The sequence below is a fragment of the Emys orbicularis genome, chromosome 8 (genome assembly GCF_028017835.1).
Source record: "Emys orbicularis isolate rEmyOrb1 chromosome 8, rEmyOrb1.hap1, whole genome shotgun sequence".
NCBI classification, from domain to species: Eukaryota; Metazoa; Chordata; order Testudines; family Emydidae; genus Emys; species Emys orbicularis.
Genome location: NC_088690.1, coordinates 53838126 through 53864887, shown reverse-complemented (window position 1 = coordinate 53864887; position 26762 = coordinate 53838126).

Sequence of the window (26762 nt, the reverse complement as noted above, 5' to 3'; positions counted from 1 at the left end):
CAAAAGACGTACCAAACTAATCATTAACTGGTTTTCAGAAGCCTATTATAAGAAAACGAATGTTTTAATAGCATATCTGTAACCTAGTGCACAAACGTCAGAAAAGTCCTTCCATCTTCTTAAGATGACTTCTACAGACAGAGTGGAAAAACTAACTATTTTAAAATCACAATAGTGAGTATTAACTCCATCAGTTTGCCTACAATCAATTCAGAGGTAAGACCCAAAATGACTTCTAAATAATAAAGAAAGAGCTCACCTGGGTCCCAATTGGAACAATACTTGAGCATGTGCTTGACTTCAGTGATATTTAAGCTTAAAGTTACATATGTGTGTAAGGGCCATCCTGAGTAGGGATGCTTTCCTAATCGGGATCTTAATACTCCTGCTGAATGTGTTAGGTAAAGTGCATGCTCCTAAAGTATGTGTTTTCACATGATATAAGAGGCTGCCTTGGAAAACAGTTGTCAGCATTCATACTATTTCACCCCATAGGCCAAGTTCTATTCAGAGCCAGGGATGGTCAGATTGGTTGTAAATACACTATTTTGTGTTAGTTCACAAAAAACTTGGTTCTGGGGCACATACTAGAATGATTTCTTTTGTGGGAAACACATTTTTTTTCCCCTCAAGCCACTCAAATACCTTTTCTCCTGCCATATAGTGAGGGAGAGAAGAGGCAGCCAACACGGAAACAGAGTTGCTTTTTGATAAGCACAACTCTGGAGTAGGCTGTGTTCTTGGCATCAAATAAGAGAATACTGATTTTTAAAAAACTTGCTGATGATGCTGTTGAGCTCAAATTGTTATCTAGCATGAAGGGTTCTGCTTGTTAATGTTTACATGTTGGTTAAGCTTGCAGATGATTTATAAGATGTTTGTAGTTTTAAAAACATTTGATCAGGGGTTGTGGTGATGCAGAGGTGAGTTGTCTTCACTATCATCCTTTTCTGGTGGTCAAAATCAACTATTTGCTACTGTTTTTTTGCCTCTTAACTGGTTTCTAATATGTCAAACTTCATCTCTCACCCCATGGCGTCTTTGTTTCTGTAATAGCCTCCAACTTGGGCCTTGTATGAAAGTTTAAATTAATCTACCAGTTCACTCTTATACACTGTTCTGTTGACTTCTGTCTCTCTTTAACCTATGGTTAATGTTCCTCTACAGATGTGGTGATAGTTTGTCCTTAGCATGGTTTGTCCCACGCTCAACTGGGGGTTTTTGCTCTCTCTAAATGTGGGGTTAGCATCTCTTAAGGGGGTGAGACAAAACAGTCTGCTTTGGAGGAAAATATCAACTAGTGGTCCACCCTGGCATGGCCCTTTAGGGGTTCGGAGAGGAGAGAAAAGGATGAGGAGAGGGGGAGAGAGCACGAGCGCTAAGAGTCGTGAAAATGAATGGTGTTTCGAATACATTTTGAGGACCCAAAAATTTACGGAGAGGGCAAGACTTCCTCTCACTTCTTCAACTGGGAAGGAGTTGGGGGCCTAGCAAAAAGGCTGCCTCCTCCTCCCTCAGAGCAGGCAGACTTGCCAGGAGATGACTGACCTGCTGAACCCTCCAGAATGGAAGGCTAATTGGAGAGCGGGTTTAGCTGAAGGAATCTGGCAAAAGTCTTGCAGCTGACTATTCCAAGGCAAGAGGCCTTATACACAAACCCCAGCTCCAGAGAGAGGCCTGAGGGGGAATGCCTGTCAGGAGGAGGGAGATATTGACTGCTCAAAAGGTGAGACAGTAAGGGACTCTGCAGCAGCTGGGCTGTATTGCAAGTGAAAGGCTGGGAGCAGTCATTGAGAAAGTACCTTCATAACTAGCTAAGGAGAAGCTGTGAGGAACCATAGATTCAGCTGGGGACTGCAGAGTCCGGGGACTTGGTGAAGATGTTGACAAGCAGGGAAATGGCAGAGGGATTTAAAAAAAAACAGTCCTTATCCACCTAAAACAGGGTCCCAGGGTGATAATCCAGAGGAGAAATCTGGCTTGGGTTCCCCTACCCTTCCCCAGACTAAGAGGGAAGGTACAGGCATCAGGGGAAGAAAAGGACAGGTATTGCGGGCCTCAGACAAAGGTTGAGAACTAGTCTCAAAAGCTATTAGACTTTAGGGTTTCCTATCTGAGACTTTTCTGTTAAACCAGGAAGGGGGACTGGACTGAGCATTGACCAGGTCAGAGGGCTATGTCATGTACAACAATAGACTGTTGTGGCATCAGAATAACGAAAGGGGCAGCTGAACTGAAAGAACCCCTGCAATGCTGTTGCTGGACACGGGGAGGCACTTTGGAGGTGAGAGGTGTGATTAGAGGGGACTAACACAGGAACATGCAGAGCTGTAAAGAAGGCTCAGAAGCCTTGCTGTTTCAAGACTTAGCAAGCTGCTTAACTACTGGCTGTACTCATTAATCACTTTTAATAATCATTTTTTGGTTTCGTACCCATCCAGTAGTAAATATCGTCCTCTGGGTATATTGGCTCAAGAAAGTCTCACTTTATTGGGAAAGCTTATTGTCCAGTCTCTTCTCAGTGGATGGTGAACTATAACTGGTCTACTAGGGACAGCTGCAAGGCTGAAGAGTGTTTCCCAAGTAGTCAGTAGTACCCTCGTGTGGGAAGTGATTATCAGATTTGGGATGTATTTACAGGAATGTAAGCTTGCAACATTTGTCTTCCTGTCTTCCAGACAGGAAACTTCTGCTTTTATTTCATAAGAATTGATAAACTGTTCCCTGAAAGTCTTATCACTAGCTGGCCCACCCATGAAAATAAGTACCACTTGTGGGGAGGGAGAGGAACTCAAGGGGAGAAATCAGCAAGTCAAATTAACATCAGCTGAATGCAAGAACAAACAAGTAACATTAATAAGATTAGGGATACAGCTTGTAGACTCATTATTACAATGCCCAGCACTGGAACTTACTCAATTATAAGGTGTGTGTGTGTGTGTGTGTGTCTATCTATCTATCCTATGCCAAATAAATAAAAATGATATTTATTAACATAGTTCTAGGGCTAAATTGTGCCTTCACTTACTCCTGTGTTATCTAGCACTTACTGGAGAAGATGGTGTGTATATTAAACACAATTTAAAATAAATCCAGTAAGAACAGAGGTGAACACAAACCAGAAATTCAGATATGGATCTCAAACCCTCCCAAACACTGGGGGGTTCTCAATCCAAATATAATTTTGTGACCCAAGACCATCTGCATATAAAACAGTACAATAGTACAAAAGATGAGGAGTGACAAACAAAGGGTTTTTATAATCTTTATCCAGACCTTATCCACAACAGCAATGGCTCTTGTCCTTGTTTTGGTCTGTGATCTGCTAATGGCTGAAAATCATCTTGTGACCCACCACATTCCATACTCCTTTGGAACTGTAGGGTTGGGATCTTGGGGCAAACATAATTTTCTTGCCTATTGTAACCTTTACCCCTATTGGTTAGGGTGCCAGCCTGGAAGTCAGACCTGGGTTCTGTTCCGAGCTTTGCCACTAAGCTACTATGTGACTTTAGGTGAGTCACTTTTGCCAGTCTGTGTCTCTGTTTCTCCTCCCATCTTTTGCTTGCCATGTCTACTTGGATTGTAATTATTTGGGGCAGGGGAGATTTCTCTTACTGCATGTTTTGTATAGTGCTGGTCACAATGGGGCTTCTAGGTGCTATTTTAATTCGAATAATAACTGAAGACACTAGCCATTAATCAAACCAATGGCAACACAAAGGGAAACGTGTTTATTTCCATGGAATATTAGAAAAATTCCATCACCACAGAATCAGCCTTCATTAAATGAAAGGAGTAAAGCCATTGTGATAGACTGCCTGAAGATTTTGACAGACATCACTCTATCGACTCATGGGTTTGAGGTTATTCCTGGAGGTATTCAGCTTAGAAATTTTTTAAAATGAATGTGTAAGAGGGTGAGGGAGAGTGGCTGCAACCCACCTAAAACTTGTTTGTGATTCCAGGTTGTTCACCCAGGAAAATCACACACTAGACTGTGTATACCTAGCTGAATCCTTTGGTGGTCTTGAACCTCAGTTTCTGAATCTGTAAACTGGGGATAATACTTACTTTTCCTACGTTACCTACATGTGTTTCCAGAATCTTAAAATCTGTAGATTTCTGTGTTAATCACTTGCTCTAGATGTTTCTCTACTTCTGCTTGCAAAGTGACTGTCTATCTACTCATTTGAGTGGCAAACTGTCAGTGGGAGTGTTAATATAATGTCAGTAAGGTTCTTGTAGGTCTTTATCTTTGTTTTCTTAAGATTGCTGTGAGACCAAGATTCACGGAAGAACTTAGATGCCCAACTGTCACTTTAGATGCCTAAATCCCAGAATCAGGTCCAGTGGGATTCACAAAACATGTGCTCAGCTGCTGCTGAACCCTGTAGGTGTCTAAACTCTCTTGATGCCTACATTTTTTGCAGTAGAAGTTCCTAGGTGACGGTGTCTGTTTCTGCTTCTGAGCATGCATAGTGCAGCCCAGTGTCTGGATGTCAGAGCCCCAGAGATTAGAGCTTGCCTAGGGGATCAGGTTCCTAAAGGCAAATGGGGGGGGCGGGGGTAGAGACACACAGACCTCCCTTGTAACTTTTAGCTCAGTGGTTAGGGTACATATATGGGATGTGGGAGACACCACCCCCCCCCGGTTCAAGTCCCCCTCTATCTGAGGAGGGAAAGAGATTTGAACTGAGGATCTGCCACCTCTTGGAGTGTTCTAGCCCCTAGGCTATGGGATATTCTGATGTGGGCTCCCTCAGACTCCTTTTGAAGCAATTACAAATAATATTTTAAGTCATTGGAACAGGGTATCCCTGGAGGTGGGAGACCATGGATCTTGGGGTATCCCGCTTACTAGGTAAGTGCTCTAATCCTCAGGTTACAGAGTCATTATCAGGTGTGTATACACACACACACACACACACACACACACACACACACACACACACAGTCATAGTGGGTCAGACCAATTATCCATCTAGTTCAGTATACTGTCTTCCGACAGATGCTTCAGAGGGAATGAACAGAAACAGGGCGATTTGAGTGATCAATGCTCTGTCATCCAGTCCCAGCTCCTGGCAATCAGAAGTTTATCAACAACCTCAGCATGGGGTTACATCCTAGGTGAATACCCTAACTATTTGGCTAAAATTTGAGGGTGCTGCTATTGCTGTGGTGCTTCCTCAGATAGTGGGAAGTCTATCAGGGATTGTATAATAGAATGATTCCTTTTCAGAATGCCCAGTAGAGTAGTACAGCAGGCCTCATTTCAAAGGATACTGTCAGCTGTAATAGGCATCCTGGAATAGTGAAACACACAGATTTTTGGTACTTTCAGACTTCTAATATTGTTTCTGATATATGTCCCAAACCTACTGCCATTGAAGTGAATGGCAAAACTCCCATGGACTTCAGTGGGAGTAGAAGCAGAAAGAGAAACAAGAATCCAGATTCTCAGAAATCTGGGTTAAAATAACATAGGAAGCCGAAGTACTCACCAAAGAGAATACAGTTGAAAAGTTGTATGCATTTTCATTTCTTCTTTGAATAAATCATGCTGATATAGACAGATGTAACAATCAAATTTCTTTTAAAACATTGAGTATTCTAAAGGCTTGTGAAACATACTTTTAAATATTTTTTTCTTAAAGTGGAGATGCTTTAAAAACTGACTTAAAAATAAAATTGAGCCAAAATGAGACTTTGCATGTCTGTACATTGTATACTTTGTACTAGTGAAAAGAGTTAAATTCTGAGTTAAGCGATATTGTGAAAATGCTTTCCGTCCATTAAAAAGACATGGTAATTGAAATGCACCCCTTCCGGGGAGGAGGTGAGGGAATATGCACTTTGTTACTCTTTAACTGTGATACAAGCTTTGAAAGAGCTGAATGGAGTATTCAGAAAACTAATGATCTGTGATGCAAATAATAAGGTGTCAAGAGAAGGTTTATTATGCAATAATTTTCCAAAGGGCAAACAAGGTTGTCCACACAATACAAGCATTTTTTGACACTTTTTATCTCCCAAATGTAATGCCTGCCTGCCCTCCAAAATACCACACTCACTTTAGTTCACAAACTATTATTGTGAGTTCAGTGCAGATAGCTACTGTAATCATGCACAGGTCATTTCTATTGAGTTGAACTGTAAAAAATCTCCAGGAATGTAGAGTCACACACTGATGGTGTTAGAGCAACTCCATGTCCTTTAATGTGAAGGGCTCACTTCTACAAAATGGATCCAACTGTGGTGTTCTGGGATCGTGCAAAGTTTTTTCCACAGATCTTTCAGGATATAAGATTCTCAAATATGGAGTCAGTCTTTCAAACACTTGCATGAGTAGTTCCATTGACCGGGAATAAGGATTTGTCAGATCAGACCCTCCAGTATCTGTTAGTACAAGAGGATGGGAGATGGGAAAAGAAGTCTTCCTATTCCCTACATTCAGACAATTGCTATTGCTGTTATAACAAATTACAGTCCCTACTCCTCTTGTACTTGCAGGTGCCTTGTCCTCTTAAGATATGAGGGGTGTCTTGCCTCGAGTTTCAAGGGTTTGGATTTTCAGTTGTTTAGCAGGTGGGCTATGCAATTCCACACAGCCCCCATTACAGGGCAGTGCTTAGAAGGCAAAAGCATGCCCTCAATATTATGATTTTTATTTAAATATCAAATATATATGATTTGATTTTAGTTTTGCTGTTTAGTTTCCCTTTCTGTTTCTTAACAAAGAGTGTGGTGTTATATGAAATGCATCATGTTTAAATTTTGCATACAATATGCACAAAAATAGGGAGGATTGCATATTAACATTAGGAAGTGTGGCAAAGTACCTTCTTCTCCTCAGCAGGCTCAGTCCTTTTTAGCCTTGGAGACTCAGGCTTGGGCAAAGCAAATCCTTGTAGGTAGCACAAGGTCTGGCTAGTCCTTCCCTCAGTCAGTCCCTTGTGCTTGTTTTCTTCCCTTCTGGGGACAGAGTGCGGCCTTCCTTGCTGGAAGGGTTCAGAGCCTTGCTGCAACCAGCCTACTGGCAGCTGTGTGTGTGTGTGTGTGTGTACACACACACACACACACACTCTCTCTCCCCCCCCCCTTCCATGCCGGGGAGGGGAGCCAGCTGAACCTAATTAGTTCCCTGGTAACCCCTTTCCGAGCTGAACCTTATTTCCCCATGGTTATCTCCCCTCAGTGGATTGGGAGAGGCCTTTTAACCCCCTGGGACTAATTACCACTCCCCCCGCCTTTGTAGCTGTTTGTCCTGGGTTTGCCACAGAAGAATAAACTCCAGGATACTTGCTGGCACCCTTTAAAACTAGCATTCAAATATTGACCAAAGATACACAGTATTTGTTCTATCTATAACTGTTCTTTGTGGGACACTTTTGCACCATTCTAGCAGTGTAAAAGGGCTTGAATGTGGGTGTAGATATAATTTACTCTCACATTAAGGCCCCTTTACACTGACTGAGTTGTGTAAAGTGGCCTTAGTGTAAAATGAGATTTGGGTTTATTGTATTTAATATTCTCATTATAAAATCACTGAATTTTCCTCAATCGTAATGAACAAAAATGCAAGTCTGTACTGGAATGGCATATAAGTGGAATTAGCTTAATTCTACAAAAACTGACCATTAGGGGAGATAATCCAGCTCAGCAACCTTCCCCCTCGTCTGCTAACCAAAGCATTATATTTAACTTTATTTTCATGGTGTGACTAAATTGGTACGTGGCCAACAAAACAAAGACTTAAATACAATATACTGGTAACATATACAGGGGTTTTTGCACAGGAAAGTATTTTGTTTTGGTCGTTTTAAACCTAGGTTAAGATTATAGAGAAATCCTCAGATTTTAGTCACACTGTGGCCCCAATCCTTGAGGTTCAGATGAATTGTGCTTGAGTGGGGATGGGATGTTTAAACAGACTGTAACTTCTTGCTCAAGTGATCCATGGGGCTGCCATGGGCTAGTTTAGCCACAGTTGTAATTTGAGGCTGCTCTAATGTAGGGCCGCTTGCAACAGTCTCCTGTCCCTGGAGTGATGTAGAACCAGCTACCCTGACTTTCCACAATAGGAAAATCCCCAGCTAGCCACTTGGGCCACCTTTAAGGTTGGTTTCTACTGCCAGAGTAGAGCAAAAAAGAAATATGGGGGTTAACTTATGTTCCTTTCAAGATATGACCAGTCATACTGGGTCTGGGATGTTAGCCAGAAATGAGTTTAGTCACCCAGTGTAGTGAAAGTGATAGCATCTTTTTTGCACGAGACTGCTTTTTTACATTATTTTGAAATCACAAGACGTTTGAGGGAGTATAGTAATGAACTACTTGTAAAGGTGTGGAGGGTCAGCTCATTTCATAGACTGAGGAGAAAGGAAGGTTTGCAAAAGCACTCCTAGGTGAGAGACTGAGGGCCTGATTTTCCAAGCACATACATAAGTCAGGGCCGCCCAGAGGGTGGGGCAAGTGGGGCAATTTGCCACAGGCCCCGCAGGAGCCCCCACGAGAATATAGTATTCTATAGTATTGCAACTTTTTTTATGGACGGCCCCCCCGAAATTGCTTTGCCCCAGGCCCCCTGAATCCTCTGGGTGGCCCTGACATAAGTGAGTAACTTCCCTTATTCAAATCTCTCATGTGCCAGTTGTGTTTTCACTATATCTTTGGCTTCTTACATACTCCATGCCCAATCCACGCAAAGTACTAAAACTGTCAGGACTGTCTTGTATCATGGGAGACACTTAAAAGTATATCAGTTAATAGTGGCTACAAATCTTGTAAATAAACATAAGAAGCTATGCTGAGGGAGGTTTATGTCCTTTCTAGATCTATAGCATCTTTCATTCAAATATAGGGCTCTCAGAATGTGCCAGCATAAATGCACAGATGGAAGCCAGCGAGCGGCTATTGGAAATATGGTCCATAGTCTATCCATCTGCCTATTATCATAGTGCTTTATGTCCACAGAGGACAGGCAGTATCTAGCATCAAAACCATGAAATACCAGGCTGACCACATATTGCAGCTATTGAATTTCAATCCCAAGAGCATCAACATTTCTTAACTGCTTGCTTGGCTCTTCTAACTCCATTCCTGGTCTGAATTATATAAGTTATACATAACTATAACAACAGTTAGAGCCAGGAACGTATTAGCTGTACTAAATTTAGCTGTCGCAGACAATGGGCACCGCTGGCAGTTTGTTTACGGGTCACTGAATCATTTCTCACTTTAAGTAAATAGAAAGAGACTAAAGAGGATGGTATTGTTTGTTGGGAATTCCAAAGCAGGCAAGCTGGCAACTGAGAATCTCAGCAGCTAAACTGCCCTTTCAGTAATCCAGTGTTTTTCTTAGATTTTGATTTATATCTACAAAGTGGTAGGTTGGAGTGGCCCAAAGCTTCTATTCTTGTTCTGTTTCTAGCTGCATTGCAAATATGGCACTGGGGGATAAGAGAGGGAGACAATGGAGTAGGGATATCTCATGAAATTACTATTGTTCAGGGGTTTCCTTTGATTTTAGTAGCTGCAGCAGTATTGGTGTTTGCTGCCAAGTGTATAAACTAGGGGCAAATTATGTATTTTTACCTATGGTTGGAAATCATAGTGAGTGTCTGAGGTGGAAAGAGGTAGGAATCCAGGCCCATTGCTGCAGAGAGAGGACGTATCACATCCCTGCCTACCATGACCGCCTCCTCATTGCTTGGACAGATGGTTGCTGCTTGTCAGAGTCCATGGTGCTCAAAGGAAGCAGTGCACAGAGAAGTGCTGTGATAGTACCCACATGTGGTCATGTCCCTGGCCTATGGCCTTGATCTTGTTGTTTTTAGTACACTAGTAATCTGAGGCACCATTCAAGATCAGGGCCCTATTGTGTGAAGTAAGACAGTCCATTCCCAAAAGCTCTTACAATCTAGCTAAAGACAACACCAAATGTGGATGTAGCACACAACAGAAGAGATTGAAGGAGGGAGTCAAGCGTAACCACAATAGGAACATGTGGTTGTGTAAGACTAGCTCCATTCTTCATTTGAAGGTTTCACCAGACCTGCTGCACCTCAGGCTCTTCTGTTTGTGATTCTTCTGGCTCTCAGGGCTGCATCTATAATCTCATGCCATTCGGTGTGTCTATGTCTGTCAGTTCATCAAGTGCCATGGCTGAGATGGCCACAATCATGAAAAAGCCATCAAACAGATGGGAGGAAGAATAGAAAAAGAAGGGACTTTCTAAGACAGACTGCTAGGAAAAGGGCAGTTTTTGAATACTGGAGTCCCACTGCTCCCAGAATTCACTAGATCAGGGATCGGCAACCTTTGCCACGCAGCCTGTCAAGGAAATCCCAATGGGGGCTGCAGGAAGCAGCGGCCAGCACATCCCTCGGTTCACCCTGCTTCCCGCAGCCCCCATTGGCCTGGAATGGTGAACCGCAGCCAGCGGGAGCTGCGATCAGCTGAACCTGCGGACGCTGCAGGTAAACAAACCATCCCGACCCTACTGCACTAGATCATGTCCCTCATTCAAAACAAAAACCCTAAATGATAGATGTCTATTTTTTGGTGAGAAAAGCCATATGTATGCAAGAGAGAGATTGGGAAAGGGGGAAGTAGCCAACAGGAAATGTCAGGCTTTTCAATTTTCCTTTGTTGGAGGAGGTGCCTGACACGCTGGCTGAGAGGAACAAGCTGGAAACTAGAACCCTGAGGCACAAGCAAGAAGCAAAATTTAGGCCCCGAAGTAGTACTGTAAATTAAGCACATATGTAACTTTGAGCATGTGAGTCAATTCCTTATATACTTGCTAAGGCTGTTCTGGGCCTCTTTTGGTAGATACAGCCTCCTTCAGGGATGATACCCCTCCTTCAGGGCCCCTGGCATAAGGGATATTGCCAGGGAGCAAGGGGTCTCTTGGTTTGGCAACACGTGCAACTTGGTCAAACCAGAGAATCTGGGCCACATTAAAAAACAAACAAAAAACACCCCCAAAACAAACACAAAATCCAGGGCTCCTAAGGAAGAAGGCAATGCCTATAGATGATAAAGAATCTTCTGAGACCTCTGCACACCCCCAAACTTTTTATCTCATTCCAGCCTCCCACTTTAATCTTCCCATCATCAAACCCAGCGATCCACCCCACCCTTGGAAATCCGAGGAATAGAGGAAAAAGCATGTCGTGAAATTGAGTTCTGGGCTGGCACACTCAGGAGGAAAAAAAGTTCCAAACCGAAGTGGGGCTGGAAGCTGGTGCTCCTCAGATGACCACCAATGAGTTGGTAATACATAGAGACCCAATCTTTCACATAACCAGCATCCAAATCATTTAGGGCTTTGCAGGTCAAAACAAAACACCCAGAAATCAACCTATAGCCAGCATCCCCCTTTCTGTAAGAAATGCTATTTAACAAACAGTCTGACTCATTATGAATCCGCTGCATCTTCTGATGGACCTGAAAGTTTGATACCAAGAAGAGTAATGGCAGGTGATTAAGATAGGGATAACCCTGGTGATGTCTGCATCCCAAAGTAAGAAATGCAATGTGTTCTGCCAAGTGCAGATGATAAGAGGTGCTTTTGACAACTGCTGCTACTTGAGAATGCAGCTGGAGGTGGGGATTTAACTGGATCTCTGCAGGCTATGCAATTTATATCCAAATAGTGTGTGGGCCTCAGTAGAGGTGATTCTAAAGACGTGCAGTGTTGGGTTTGTGTCTGTTTTTTATTCTTTATGATCTATAAAAAGGACTGAAAGGGTTTGGATTTTTTTGTTCTGATGCTTTTTCTCCTGGAAAAAGTTGTATTTTTACCTTGGGAATATCAGGTCTGTCAAGTCTTGTTTCCTCATGGAGACCCAGAGATTTAGATTAGGAGCTCGGTAAACCCTTAACTGAATGGTGTGTGTGTGTGTGTGTGTGTGTGTGTGTGTATTTCAATCTTTAACAGAGAGTGCTCTTTTCTTCCATCTCTTTGTTAGGCATTTGTGTTAAAGAAGAGAAACCAAACCCAAAGGCCTCTAAACAACCTGAAATATATCCCTTCCTCACACAATCGGGTTCCTTTCCTTGGATAAGCGGTTAGATATCCTGACTTTTCCAGTGGTCCATTCTGGATATTTGGAGACTTATGAGACATTTACGTGACCTGTGTTATGTTTAGCAGCTCCCCATAGTCCTCCCCACCAGCAGGACTGCTGCTGCAGGCTCTGGGAGGCCATTCTTCTCAGCTCTCAGAGAGAGCAACTACAATAGTACAGCCAGTATCACCACCAAAGTTTGTGCCTGCTGGGACAATCTCCATCTTTGTCAATACTGTCACCTCACCTCTGTGGCTAAAAGCATGAGTCTCTATGGCTTGAACTAAAAGAGCCAAGCTCCCAAACTGGGAGCTGTAACAGCCCCATATCCTCTATATGGATTGGGCACAAAACAGGACACACAGCATATACCATCCATTGGGTTATACTGGCACCACCAGTTAACCTATAGGAAGTAGCACCCAGCCATCAGCACTGGCATCACTAGATGGCAGTAGTAGGGATCAGCTGGTGGTAGCATGAGCTTGGGAGGTAAGAAGTGTGGGGAATGAGCTCTGTACTGGGGAACGGGGGTATAATGGGTGTCCTTTGTCATTTTGATAGTCTGGTCACTTTAGCTTGCTGTTTATCCTGACCTAAATCTATTGGCTCTTCAGTCCTGTAGGAGAAGTAAGGCAGAAAAGACCTGACATTTCTAATACATTAAAAAGAAAAACTTTCATACCAGAAATAAAACTCTCTCAGACTTGCTTTGTGCATCACAAAGCAGCAAAGACAGGTGACAATTGATATTTCCCCCCCTACTTAGATGCAGCACTTTAGAGAAGGGCTGGTTATTCCTGTGGGGACCAAGATCCGGGTGTTCTGGCTGAAAACCAGGACAGGCAGCATTGGTGAATCCTAAGAACTACCTTGTTTATTGATTTGTAACTTTGTTTTGGGGTTTACTGACTGTAAAGCTGCATGGAAGAAATATAGCCAGAAATGGTACTAAGTTTGTGTTCTGAGTAAATCTGAATCCCCAGACAGGGTGTTGTGTTTAAGCCTGAGACTGCTGAGTTCTCTGCTTCTATCTCTGCCTGACTCTTAGCTCTGCCATATCAATCTTAGGCCAGGTCTACATTACAGGCCTATATCAGTATAACAACATCATCCAGAGGAATGAAAAATCCATAGTGATGTATTTATACTGACCTAACCCCTTGTGTAGACAGTGCTATGCTGACGGGATAGCAACTGCCTCTCGGGAGATGGATAACTACATCGATGGGAGAAGCTTTCCTGTTGGCATAGCAGCGTCTTCACTAAAGTGCTGCAGCAGCTGTAGCACTGTCCACGAAGACAAGCTTTTAGGCACAGATCAGGGGGGAAAAAAGTAGAGCCACTCAAGAGCAACACCATCTGAGGTCTATGGATATGCCCAAAACACCCCCTCCCCCGTGTTATTGAAGGAGCTCACCAGCCAAAACCACCATCTGCAGCCGAAAATCACATAGAAGGAGGCAAAGGGACCCAAACCATACCTAGTGCTGGAGCTGTCCTGCTGCAATTTTCTTCATAATATTCCTCAAAAATGGGAAGATAGGACATGGGGCAATGAATAGAGAGGCCATCCATGTCAAGTGACTGTTTTTGAGTGAAGGCCTAAGATGTGTTCTTTAAAGAGAAGCTATTATACCTTTCCCTTCTTCAAGGAGCACCGACAATCATTTATTCCTACAGGCTTTCACCCTCCAGGTGGGACATAAAGCTAATTCAAAGGTAGCTGCTTGAGTTTCCTTGCACCTCTATCATATTACAGACATCTGGGGATATGCGAGACTGGGGAAACTTGGTTGTGACAGGGAGGTGGTGGCTAATTTGCTGCATGTTGTTTAATAATGTTAATTTTGTACATTTCTGTGCACCTCAGATGGAGAATGTGGGTACTTTTTTTTTTTTTTTTTGGCTTAAGAAAACATACCCTTCAGTTTGCTGTGCTTAGTGGGGTCATACTTTTTATTCACCAATACTAAGACCCTCTTTTTGTTATCCTCACCCTTTTGGGACCAGGTTTTCAAAGGAGTTCAGCTCTTATTTAGGCATCTAAATAAGGGCCAGACTTTAAAAAATACTCTGCATCCAGCAGCTCCCATTATCAAACTCTTGGCTAGATTTTTGAAAAAGCTCAACGTCCAACAGGCTGAGCACTCTTGAAAGTCTGGCTCTTTGTTTTGGTGCCTAAATAGGAGCTGAGCTCTTGAGAATCTGGCACCAATTGTGGGTGTTTAGCCCACCTGAAAACTCTGAGGGCTAGAAATGATGCACTCAGGTTTCAGCCTGTAGAGGCACTACTATACCACCTGGGAGTGCACCAGACAATAAGAGGTTTTGATGGTCGTGATACTGCAAAAATAAAAATATTTTTAACACCTCTTTAAAGATATAACTATAACCTGAATTATAAACCAAGTAGGGAGCCAGTGGAGTTATAGGAGATTGGATGATGGGTGCTGTGGTTTACTTAATAAGACCCCATTGTAATGCATACATGCCAGGGGACAGCTGACAATGGAAAACTGACTGAGTAAAACAGCAATAATTTTCATATGTAAATAGGCATAGGAGCTTTGTGTTTGCTTTGAAACTCGAGCTTTAAGCAAATACTACTTTTTGAAAGTAATAAATGCTCTAGTGTAGTATCTCAAAAAACCCAGTGATTTTACTGTTATCTGATTAAATCTCCTACACACCATTTCTATTTGTCTCTCTCTAATTTGGCCACATGGATGAAACCCGTCACATTAAATGAAGTGACATTTATGTGATGTCTTTAAGAGCTGTCTTTTCCAATTGTGTTGCCGGTAGCCATGAGAGTCTGGAGGCAGTCCTCAAAGTCTGAGAAATCTCCTGAGTGCTTGATCCAAGGCCAAAGCCTGTGGCTAGGCTGTGGGTCAGAAAACTTAGGTCCCTGCATGAACACTGGCAAACGGTGAAACACTTAAGGTTGCTGTGTAAATTTGGAGAAACTTACACTGAAAGTTGAAGGGACATTGCCCATAGCTGCTTATGTTGCTTACCTGTTCTTGAAAATTATGCTATAAATTACTAAAAATGTCACTCTTTGGGGCAAAGGCCATTTTTGTTTTGTTTTGTACAGTGCCTAGCACAACAGGGTCCTGGTCCATGACTAGGGCTGATAGGTGCTACAGTAATACAAATATTAATAAAAATAGGATACTTATTTTGAAATGTGTCCTCACACAGACTTGTCATAAAGTAACAAAAGGTCTGATTTAAAACAAATTAGTTATTTTAATGCAAGTTTATGTGTAAATAAGCTTCCAGTGTTGTGCAATTGCGGGTGCGGAGTGCAGGAGGGGGCTCAGGGCAGGGGGTTGGGGTGCAGGAGGGGTGCGAGGTGCAGGCGGGGCTTAGGGCAGGGAGTTGGGGGGCAGGGTGCAGGAGGGGTTCGGGCTCCAGCCCTGGCGCCGCTTACCTAAAGCGGCGCCGGGGTGGCAGTGGCGTGTACCGGGGCCAGGGCAGGCTCCCTGCTCCAGAAAGCGCTGCAGCCCTGGGGGGCGGCGGCAGAGGGCTCCGCATGCGCTGTCCTTGCTGCACCTCCAGGTACCTCGCCCAAAGCTCCCATTGGCCATGGTTCCCTGTTCCCGGCCAATGGAAGTTGCGGGGGGCAGTGCCTGGAGGCAAGGGCAATGCACGAGCCCTCTGCCCCCCCACCTGGGAACCTCAGGGACGTGGTGCCAGCCGCTTCTGAGAGTGGCGCAGGGCCCACGATACCACGGGGGGCAATCCCGCGGGCTGGATCCAAAGCCCTGACAGGCCGGATTTGGCCTGCGGGCCGTAGTTTGCCCACCCCGATGTAGATGATCTATAAAGATGAACAGTGTTGTAAATGAGTATCTGCAAATTATCACTTGCAAATACTCTTTCCATAAGAAATGAGGCAATATCACCAGAGTTTGAGGCACTTGTTTTGTATTTGACAGCATTTCCTTAAGACTGTCTTACAAACTTCAGCTCCTTCTTCTTTCTTCTGAAAGGCCTTCACCTCAGATCATGCCCATCAATCACCAAAGTTTTTTTTAGCTGTTTGCATATGTATATTAAGAAGTTATCACTTGGTAATTGTTAAATATGATAACTCTGTCATACTGTTGATCACTAAAGTTTGTCCTTGGTGCTGAGATGTCTCTGATTCTCTGTGCTTTCACTCCTTGCAATTTTTCTCCATGCAAAGTATCAAACAATGTTCATAAGTATTACTGCAAAGTGCTCTTTGCTTACTTACATCTCAGTACCACCTTAACAGAGAGACAGCTGTAATAGATCAGCTGACACTTCAGCTCCACCCATTTATTACGAATGAAAACTTCTCTATCCAAGCAATGAAAAAAAGGATCCTGCCTAGAAAGCAAGAGGGATGTACAAGCCCAGAGGGGTCTGATGTAGCATTGAAACTGTAAGCAATACAACTAATTCTTGGTCTGTTTTTTTTTTAATTTTGTTTTAAACTGCTACTTTATTTTGTCAGGTTACCAAGGGAAAAAATTAGCTTAGCCAGAGGGGGGAGTTAACAGATGTGATCATTTTGATATAGTTTTAAAGTGTACTTGTTACAACTTGAAATGAGGAAGCAGTACAAGCGATTTTTAATACTAAAAATACTTGTTTTGCGATATTAAAACAAAACTGAACCCAGAAAGGAGTGTGTCAGATCATGAGCATGAAGGAAAACTTTTAAAACATAAGGATACTTTAATGTGCTTCCACGTGATCATGTAACTCAGTGGGTTGCTGATCCCATGATTCCTAATCCTTCAGGCTGGGACTAATCCCCTTATCAGAGAAATTTTCTTTCCTATAGTTTGTAGCAGGATGGCTTTATTTTCTTTCTCCCTGCAAATCATTGCTAGGGACCAATTCCAAGAGCAACTACACTACCAGAGAAGGAAACCTAAACTGTGAAAGTTACCGCCGTGCTTTTGAGCCAGGGTGAAAGTTTAAATGTGTATTGATGGAGGAGGCACTAACAATTATTTGTAAATATAGATTTATTTATGTTAACAAAATCTCATCCTATATGTACAGCCTGTGAGGTATCAGTCTCTAAGTTGACATGTCTAACACTAACAAGTGCTGGAAAACAAATCACAACAATGTCTAAACTTTGTGCTTGCTTTGTGGCCCTGGGAAAGATGGCATAAAAAAATCAAAATATATATGGGAGCACTTAGAATTGTTCCTAGTTGCAGACATTTAGGAACACCCTCTCCACACCTACTTCCCTCCCCCTTTTTTGCTGTGCGTTCCATTCTGCACTGTTTATCTGTGACCCTGACATATTGTGTACCAAACTTGGTTTATTGCTGTTTCTACCTCTTGATAAAACTACTGGTGACATACAAAAAATGTATATTCTAGGCTAGGCATTCTCAAACTGGGGGTCGTGACCCCTCAGGGGGTCACAAGGTTATTACATGCAGGGTTGCGAGCCATCAGCCTCCACCCTCAAACCCCACTTCTCCTCCATCATTTATAATAGCGTTTAATATTAAAAATGTGTTTTTAATTTATAAGGGTGGGGGGGGGAGTTGCACTCAGACTTGCTGTGTGAAAGGGGTCACCAATGCAGAAGTTTGAGAACCACTGTTCTAGGCCATTGTAATGGACCTTTTGATCTCTTACACTGCTATGGATAAAATACTTTAATATTTTACTTTAATCAGAATATTTTAATCAGAAAAAGAGAGACATTACTACTTAAGTAAAATTGCATTTTAACAATGGGAAGGAAAAGGTGAATAATTCTGGAAGGACATTTACTGTTCTCTTTGGTTTTATCTACAGGGGGAGTTATTCCAAAATAGCTATTCTTGATCAACTCCCTGTTTGGATGCTCTTATTCTGGAATCAGAGTGCCTTATTCTGAAATATCTTAATTTGGAATAAAGCACTTTTATTCCAGAATAAGAGTGGCCACACAGGGTATTGATCAGGAATATTTAATATACTTTAAATTCACACCCTATCTTAATCTGGATTAATTTCTCTGTGTAGACAAATCCTTATACTCTAGAGTGGTAATCTGTCCTGAGATAGAGAGTGCTTATAAGATACATTTTAAATGAAAATGGCATAAATACACAACAATCCTCACAGCAAATCAAAACAGAAAGCTTTAAGAATGTTAAATAAACTCTCCTGTCCACCATAAAATTTCAAGCCCTGGGGTCACAGACTTGTCTGTCAAGGTTGGCCTTGTAGGTCAAATATGGCTAGAGCCGCTCTCTCAAAGAATGACGACTTCACCATTTCTGTGTTCTCTTTTAGGTTTGCTGTAAATCGTTCCCTCCAGCTTACTAATAGTTAAATAATGATTAATGAAGCAACCCATTGTGAAATATATAGAGACGTAATGTGCTAAATGGTTAAGCAATAGTTTTCAAACTTCCTGTGGTGGACCTGTTTTCTCTGTGTGCACGTGTGTATGTGTGTGTGTGTACACATACACAGATATAAAAATCTTCTAATGTTACTATTGCTATTGATTTATAATGGTCATCTATTGATGCACATTACAGTAGAAGTCACAAAACCGTATCCATTTTGCTTCCCTATTTTTCAGATGGTTGTATATTCCTCAATATTTCACTTGTTAGAGGTGCATGGTTATAAATGTCAGAAGTTGTTTTATATGTCTGAAAAGTTTTGAGTGAAATCCCTTCAGCTGTTTGAGCTCTGAGCGTGTGAACCCCTTCCTGCACACTTTTTCTATTTACTAATTAATAATTCTAACCATCGACTGGGCTAGTGCATTTAAAAACAACAACAAAAGACTGGGATCTAAAACTTGCTATGGGCTTAGTCCTCACTGAGGACCAGGTTAGTTCAGACAAAGCTTCCATCTCTGCAATGGCAGGGGCCCCCTAGAATATTTTTGGGGCAGTGGGGTCTGCCTCACCAAGGACACAGAGGGCTGTTCATCAGTGTCGATGATCCAGTGTTGATTGGTGTGAGGAGTCAACCTCTTTTGTACTGATGAAGGACTCTATGGAGAATAAGCTGGGCCCACTAGGGGCTTGTGTGCCTATTTTCTTCCCCCAATTTTAGGCTTAATCTTTATTCTCCCCATGTGGGATTTAGAGAGGCGATTTTCAGACAAAAATAATAGGTGTGCAACTGTCATTTTTGTCTAAAAATCTCCCTACCACAACCTCTTTCATCTGGCATGGTGTAGCTCAGGGGTCGGCAACCTTTCAGAAGTGGTGTGCCGAGTCTTCATTTGTTCACTCTAATTTAAGGTTTCGCATGCCAGTAATACATTTTAAAGTTTTTAGAAGGTCTCTTTCTAGAAGTCTATAATATATAATTAAACTATTGTTGTATGTAAAGTAAATAAGGTTTTTAAAATGTTTAAGAAGCTTCATTTAAAATTAAATTAAAATGCAGAGCCCCCCGGACCAGTGGCCAGGACCCGGGCAGTGTGAGTGCCACCAAAAATCAGCTCGCGTGCCGCCTTCGGCATGCATGCCATAGGTTGCCTACCCCGGTATAGCTATTTGAGGTAGGTTGAAGGGAGAAGGACCTACACAAACTGTTGGCCCTTACAAACTGGCCCCCAATTGAATAGCCTCACAGGGGTCCCATACTTTTTTGAACAAGCCCTGAGTGAGGTTTAGGTCCTCTGTTTGGTTTTGTGAGGTGGAAGTGGAAGGTTTTAATTAGTTAGGAACACTTTAAAATTGTGCTGTTTTTTTATTAACTTCATACATACTTGTTGAAAGCTATTGACAGCTCATGCTTTTGTGTCAATGATTCCTGATCAAATGTGCAGAGTTTGCAAGTGGAAAGTGTCTTTTCTAACCGCCAACACTGCAGACTCAACCTGAAATCTGAAAGTCAATGCTAGTTTTTCTCTTCTTGAGCATGCTTGGTGCTCTATTGTATCATTGGCTATTCTGGAATAACTCCCTATGCAGGCATTCTCTTCTGAAATACAAGCAATTTTATTCTTGAATAACTACTCATCTTCAAAAGTGGAGTAAGTATTCCAGGATAAAGTCTATTTTTGTTCAGGATATTTTGGCCACATGGGGAGTTATTCTGGAATAGCTATAGTCGAAGAGTTATTCTGCTGCAGCTGTGCTGGTCAATTGCCCCGTGTAGACAAACTCTCAAGAAAAAGACACTACTTTCTGCCTGTGGCAGGTGCGTACATTGGGGGCTGGGTATGAGGTAGCATAGGGCCTGTCTACCAGCCCTGAAGCTTCTGGGGAACACCCCTGTATGGTCCCCAGAGGCCAATGAGCAGGCTTTGTGGAACCTTCATGGAGAGTATGTCCCCTGTACTACCTCCCCGGCAGTGCTGGAGTGTGAAAGATCTGTTACAATGTGGTGGTGAGTTTCCAGCTGTATGTAATTTGGGGGAAAGTCTAAATGCCCTGGCCTGAGTAAATCTGAATTGACTTCACTATGTTCAGGCTGTGTGGCAACCATTCAGATATACATCCACATTGGAAAAGGAGAGGGACAAACAGACGGAGGTGCATGTGGGAACAGTATCAAGGGAGCCAAGACAAACTTCCACATCAGACAGGAAGCTCCATATTCCAATGGTACTTCCAAAAGATAATTGAATTGCAAAGATATAGGTGCTTACCAGTCCACATGATTTAAGCACTAAAATAATTGCAGTTTTGGGGTCCCCTGTATTATTTATTCCCCATGAATTTATTTATTTCCAGTGCCACAGTTCAGTGAGGCACATAAGCACATGCCTAACTTCAAGCACGTGAGCAGTGCCATTGAAGCCAATGGGGCTACTCATGGATTTAAAGTTAGACATGGCCTTATGTGTCTTGCTGAATTGGACTCCAGTTGTTTTACTCTGTAACATCCCCTTTCAGGGTGACTAGGGGTCTAGTTTGAAAGCCCATTGAAGTAAATGGAAAGACTCCCATTGATTTCAACAGGCTTTGACTAACACCTTGCCTTTATAGGAGGGGATGAATTTTATCTAGTGTGTATTTCCCATCTCTGTGATATAGCCTTATTCTTTTCTTGCCAGTCTGAAAAACAAATTCTAAAACTTGGCTTAGTAATTAGTAATTTAGTGACGGATGAGCCCACCATTGCTCTGGGAGTTACAACAACTTGGTGCAGGAAAGGAGTGGTTTCAACAAAACTCTAATTTCTTCAAAGCTCCGATATTCAGACTTCCCTGAGGGCTTTCATTTGCCGTATACCTCAAAGAACATTCTGTTCGCTTTTTTGACTCAATGTGCAGCGGCAGTCAAAAAAGCAAACAATGTTGGGAATCATTAAGAAAGAGATAGATAATAAGACAGAAAATATGATATTTTGCCTCTATATAAATCCATGGTATGCCCATTTCTTGAATACTGTGTGCACATGTGGTTGCCCCATCTCAAAAAAGATATATTGGAATTGGAAAAGGTTCAGAAAAGGGCAACAAAAATGATTAGGGGCATGGAACGGCTTCCGTATGAGGAGAGATTAATAAGACTTGGACTTTTCAGCTTGGAAAAGAGATGACTGGGGGTGGGAGGGATATGATTGAGGTCTCTAAAATCATGACTTGTGTGGAGAAAGTAAATAAGTGCTATTTATCCCTTCTCATAACACAAGAACTAGAGGTCACCAAATTAAATTAATAGGCAGCAGGTTTAAAACAAACAAAAGGAAGTATTTCTTCATACAATGCACAGTCAACCTGTGGAACTCTTTGCCAGATGATGTTGTGAAGGCCAAGAATATAACAGGGTTCAAAAAAGAGCTAGATAAATTCATGGAGGATAGGTCCATCAATGGCTATTAGCCAGGATGGGTAGGGATGTTGTTCCTAGCCTCTGTTTGCCAGAGACTGAGAATGAGCAACAGGGGATGGATCACTTGATGATTACCTGTTCTGTTCATTCTCTCTGGGGCACCTGGCAATTGGCCACTGTTGGCAGACAGGATACTGGGCTAGATGGACCTTTGGTCTGACCCAGTATGGCCGTTACATTCTTATGTTCTTATGAATTTTTGAGCTCTACCAGTCTCCAGGTGTGTGTGTGTGTGTGTGTGTGTGTGTGTCACAAAGCCTAGAGAATCAGAGGCAGCAATGAAGAGGGCACAAAGCAATCCCAGCACTCCCTGCTGTATGGAATAGGATGATTTTTGTGGAAGTGAATAAATACCATATTAATGGGGAGTAGGGAAATATTCATTTTATACAATGAAGGAGCTGATCAAACTTGCTCTCTCGCTATAGAGCTACTTAATTTGCTGTCTCTAATGTTCATATTGAAAACTCCATTTTTGACTCTGGGCAAAGTGCACAGAGATTTCTGAAGTACAGTTTGTACAAGCATTTCTGTTCCAAGGGCTAGGATGGAAGGCATGAGTAACTCTTGCCACACATCTCCTAAAGCAACCATGTGGTCAGAGGGAGAGCAGTGATGTGAGGTCTGGGTCTCTGGCTTCATGGATTTCCCTCTGAATTTTGCAGTTCCAGGTGGCTGAGGGCATAACTTGTCATCCGCTGTGGTTTTGAGATCCTACAGATCTGTCTCCCACTGGGGGGATGATGTATCAATAAATGCATATGGTTGACAACTGTTGATTCTGTGAACAAGCTGTAGTCTCACATGTTTCTTTTCCCCAGGGGAGGGGATTGTCTGGCTTTGTAAGGTGTGTCACTACAACTAAGGCTTCAGTGTGACTTACATGCACAACTAATGGAATGATCAGGCTCCAGAACTGCAGTTTATATGTTGCAAGGCATTGAAATGATTCATAAGAATGGCCATACTGCATCAGATTAAAGGTCCACGTAGCCCAGTATCCTGTCTCTGACATTGGCCAGTGCCAGATGCTTTTGGCACTTTGAGGTTTAGGGACACCCAGTGCATGGGGTTGCGTCCCATATCATCTTGGCTAATAGCCATTGATGAACCTATCCTCCACAAATTGATTTACTTCTTTTTTTGAACCCAGTTATACTTCACTACCTTACCTGGCAATGAGTTTAGGGTTGCCAACCCTCCTGGAGTCTTCTGGAATAAAAGATTAATCTTTAAGTAAAGATTATGTTTTGTAATGAAACTTCCAGAACTACGTCCAACCAAAATTGGCAACCCTAATCCAGTTTTACAGGTTGACTGTGCATTGTCTGAAGAAGTATTTCCTTATGTTTGTTTTAAATGTGCTGCCTATTAATTTCATTGGGTGACCCCTGGTTCTTGTGTCATGTAAAGGAGTGAATAACACATCCCTGTTCATTCTCCACACCATTCATATTGCTGAGTTATAACCTTCATTCTAACCAATCTGAAATTTTTCGTAACTTTCTCAAAGTAATTTTGTTTTGGCTGGAATGTTGCATGCTTGATCTTAGCCCCAACATGATTTTTTGGGTGTGGTGGTGCTTTTTGAATAAAACTGAGTAAAAGTCACTTGCATTATACAAATACACATTTTCCCTGTAGAGTCTAAACCAAAATTTTTGATATCTCAAAAATGGCTCAAGTTATGTGGATCCCTGACCTTAGGATAGCTTGGGCGCTGATTCAGCCCCCACCTGAACTTTGAGCAACCTTCGGGCTACTCTAAGTTACATTAGGCAGTAACTGCATTCAAGGGTGCTGTTCCAACAGCCAGGGTTCACTAGTGCAGCAACGCCCTGGCCATTCCCCCTTTTCCAGCATACCCCTCATGCTGTGAAAGCAGTGTGGTGGGGTGAAAGCAAATTTAGCAGGAGTCAGGCTGTGGCCCGCTAAGTTCTATTCCCTTTGCTGCTTGTAGGTATTACAGCTGGTAACTAAATTGTCTATTCTGTATGAAATGATGTAGCCTCTGTGTTGTTCCATAGATTCCATTTACTACTTCAAATACATATAATGGGGCATAAATACAACTCTGTCATCTCCATTACAGTTAACGTGTATTTCAGTGTAGAATTTATCTCATGTATGTCAGCGCATAATCTGATTCAGTGTTTTAAGTGATGGCAAGTGCTAACTAGTTCAGAAACATTTTTTCCTCCCATTTTCTACTGGAAACACAATAATTCCCTAAGTTCCCAAATTGGAAGGATTTGCTAATCTTTTGGAGGCAGCACATGAAATGCGTTGTGTAATTGTTAACAAGACCCATTGGTTTATTTCCAGTCAAATATAAGTGTTGGACTTATTTCCATATTTTTGTACTTAAAATAGAATTCTTCCAAAATAGAGATGCCTCAAAGGATGGGCTTGTTTTGTTTGGAAGAATCATTTTTAATAAACATAAAGGCTCAAGGGTCCCTGTAGCGAGGCGGTCTGGTTCCCCACTGCCCCGGAGAGGGACGAGCCCCTCCGGATGCCAGAGTGGGCGGAGCCAGTGGAGCTTGCGCCTGCCCCCCAGAGGACAGGGCGCAGGACAGGAAGTACAAAAGCCCAACCCCAGAGCTCACTAGAGGCCCGGCCGCCGGAGAAGCCAGACGCCTGTGGCCTAGCCCCTGGTTGGGAGACTCCTGCAGTTTGTGGCTGACCTGAGGACTGGCCAGACGCTGACCAGATCCCGGAGAAGCTGTAAGCCTGCCTGTGGCAAGGTACCCAGAGGAGCTGCCAAGCCTACCGCTCGCCGGGTACCCAGAGGAGCCCATGGTGCTTGATTCCTTGGAAGGCTCCATCCAGACGCAGATACCTCTAGAGGGGGAGATAGGAAGTAGCCCGGGGGCAGCAGACCCTAGTCTGGATGCAGCACACCCAGAGCCGATGTCAGTGTGTTGCGGTCAGGATCTCCACTGACACAGCAGCGGGACTTCTGCTGCTGCTAGGGCCCCGGGCTGGGACGCAGTGGAGTGGGAGGGCCTGCGTCCCCCCTGCCACCCAACGTCCGGGTGGCAGTCTCCCCCTCTCCCAGGTCCTTCGGAGCCAGGACCTGGGCTTCCTAAACTTGTTTGTTTGCTCAGCCCCTGTCTGAGGGCCTGAGCCACAGAGTCTCTACTGCCCTGCCCTGACCTAGGGCCTGGGCCTGTTATTGAACTGTTTGCTCAGCCCCTGCCTGAGGGCCTGAGCTACTGACTGTTTGCTGCACAGCCAGGCTAATTCCCCAACTCACCTGACCTAAGTAGCGAGGCGGTCTGGTTCCCCGCCGCCCCAGAGGGGGATGAGCCCCGGCTGATCCCCCTTCAGTCCCCAAAATCTGAAACAATTGTTTTGCAGGCAAGTATGTAATCTTACCTGATATTTGTTGCATTTCTCAGCATTTTTCTTACAACTGTTTCTGATTACCAAAAATATTGATCTGGTAGCAATATGAAGATGAAGAATGTGACACCACATTAATCTCCATGACAACAGACAGTGATGTCACAAATACACTATGAATTCCCCAGAGTCAAACAGAAGGATACAGGGACCATAACCAAACAAAGTACAGTAAGTGGAATCAGAGAACACACACAAAAGACAGGCCCACTGAACTAAATTATGTACGAAGGATCCCTCTTGTCACATTTGCTTTACTTACAAGTAGCAGTTCACTTTAAGCCATTTCCATTATGGTACTTTGCACTTATAGAATCTTTCAAGGGAGGATCTCAAAGCACTTTATAAACAAGCCTCATAACACCTACTAGTAGTAAAGTATTACTATAGCCACCAATAAAGCAGGTAAACCAAGGCACAGAGAGGTGAATTAAATTGAGATAATTGATTGGTTTGGTAATGGAACCCAAGGACTCACTTAATTCTTGCTAACTATTAGATAAAGGATCTCTGTTATCTAGTAAGGGGTAAAAAGACAAGGTACATCAATGTAATCAGTTGCTTGTGGGTAGAATACCGCAGATAACTGTTCTGTGGAGTGTGAAAGTCAATATAATTAGTACAATTAACAAAAAAAAGTTTGGGGCATGTGACATACCATGTTGAAAACCATTGAGTTTGAAGTCCTCTATCAAAAGAATGGATGTAGCAAAGGTCCAATGGTTTCTCCCATGGTGCCTCATCAATTACTCTTACTTGAAAGGACTATTGCTGTGTATTAGATGGCTGATCAGGCTCCATACCCTATCCCTAATCTATACAGGATTTTATCTTTTTGCTGAGACTGCCAAAATATTGGCACTTATGCAGGTGACTTTGGACCCTTTTGGCATTTTCACCAGGAAATGGACGGAGAGCTCAGAGTTAATTTAACATAGGCTTCTGACCAGAAGTCTCTTTGAAAATGTGTCCATTGAAGTGCATTCTCTTCTCTAGCAGAGGCTAGTGCTGATAATGGCAAATGACAAGGAGAGAACAACGAAGTAAAATACATCTTTCTACCTGCCTGATACACTTCTTCAGTGTTATTTTGTGAATAGTCTATTTATTAAAATGTTTGCCTTACAATTCTAAAAGCACAAAGTTTAGCAAAAGAATACATGTTGCATAGTAACATCCCCAGCCACGGCAATACATAAGCTCCTTGTTAGCATAAACCTTGCTACATAATATATTTGCAAAGTGCAGCCTCCATTTAACTTTTTTTATGTCCTCCAGCACTTGACATTAACCTAATGTCAATCTGTCTATGAAGTATGTATGCAGTGTAGTTGTAACTGTGTTGGTCCCAGGATATTAGAGGGTCAAGGTGGGGGGAAATAGAAGAATTGTCCATGTGGCTTGATCCAGAGCCCACTGAAGTCAGAGTCTTTCCATTGATTTCAGTGAGCTTGGGATCAGGCTCATG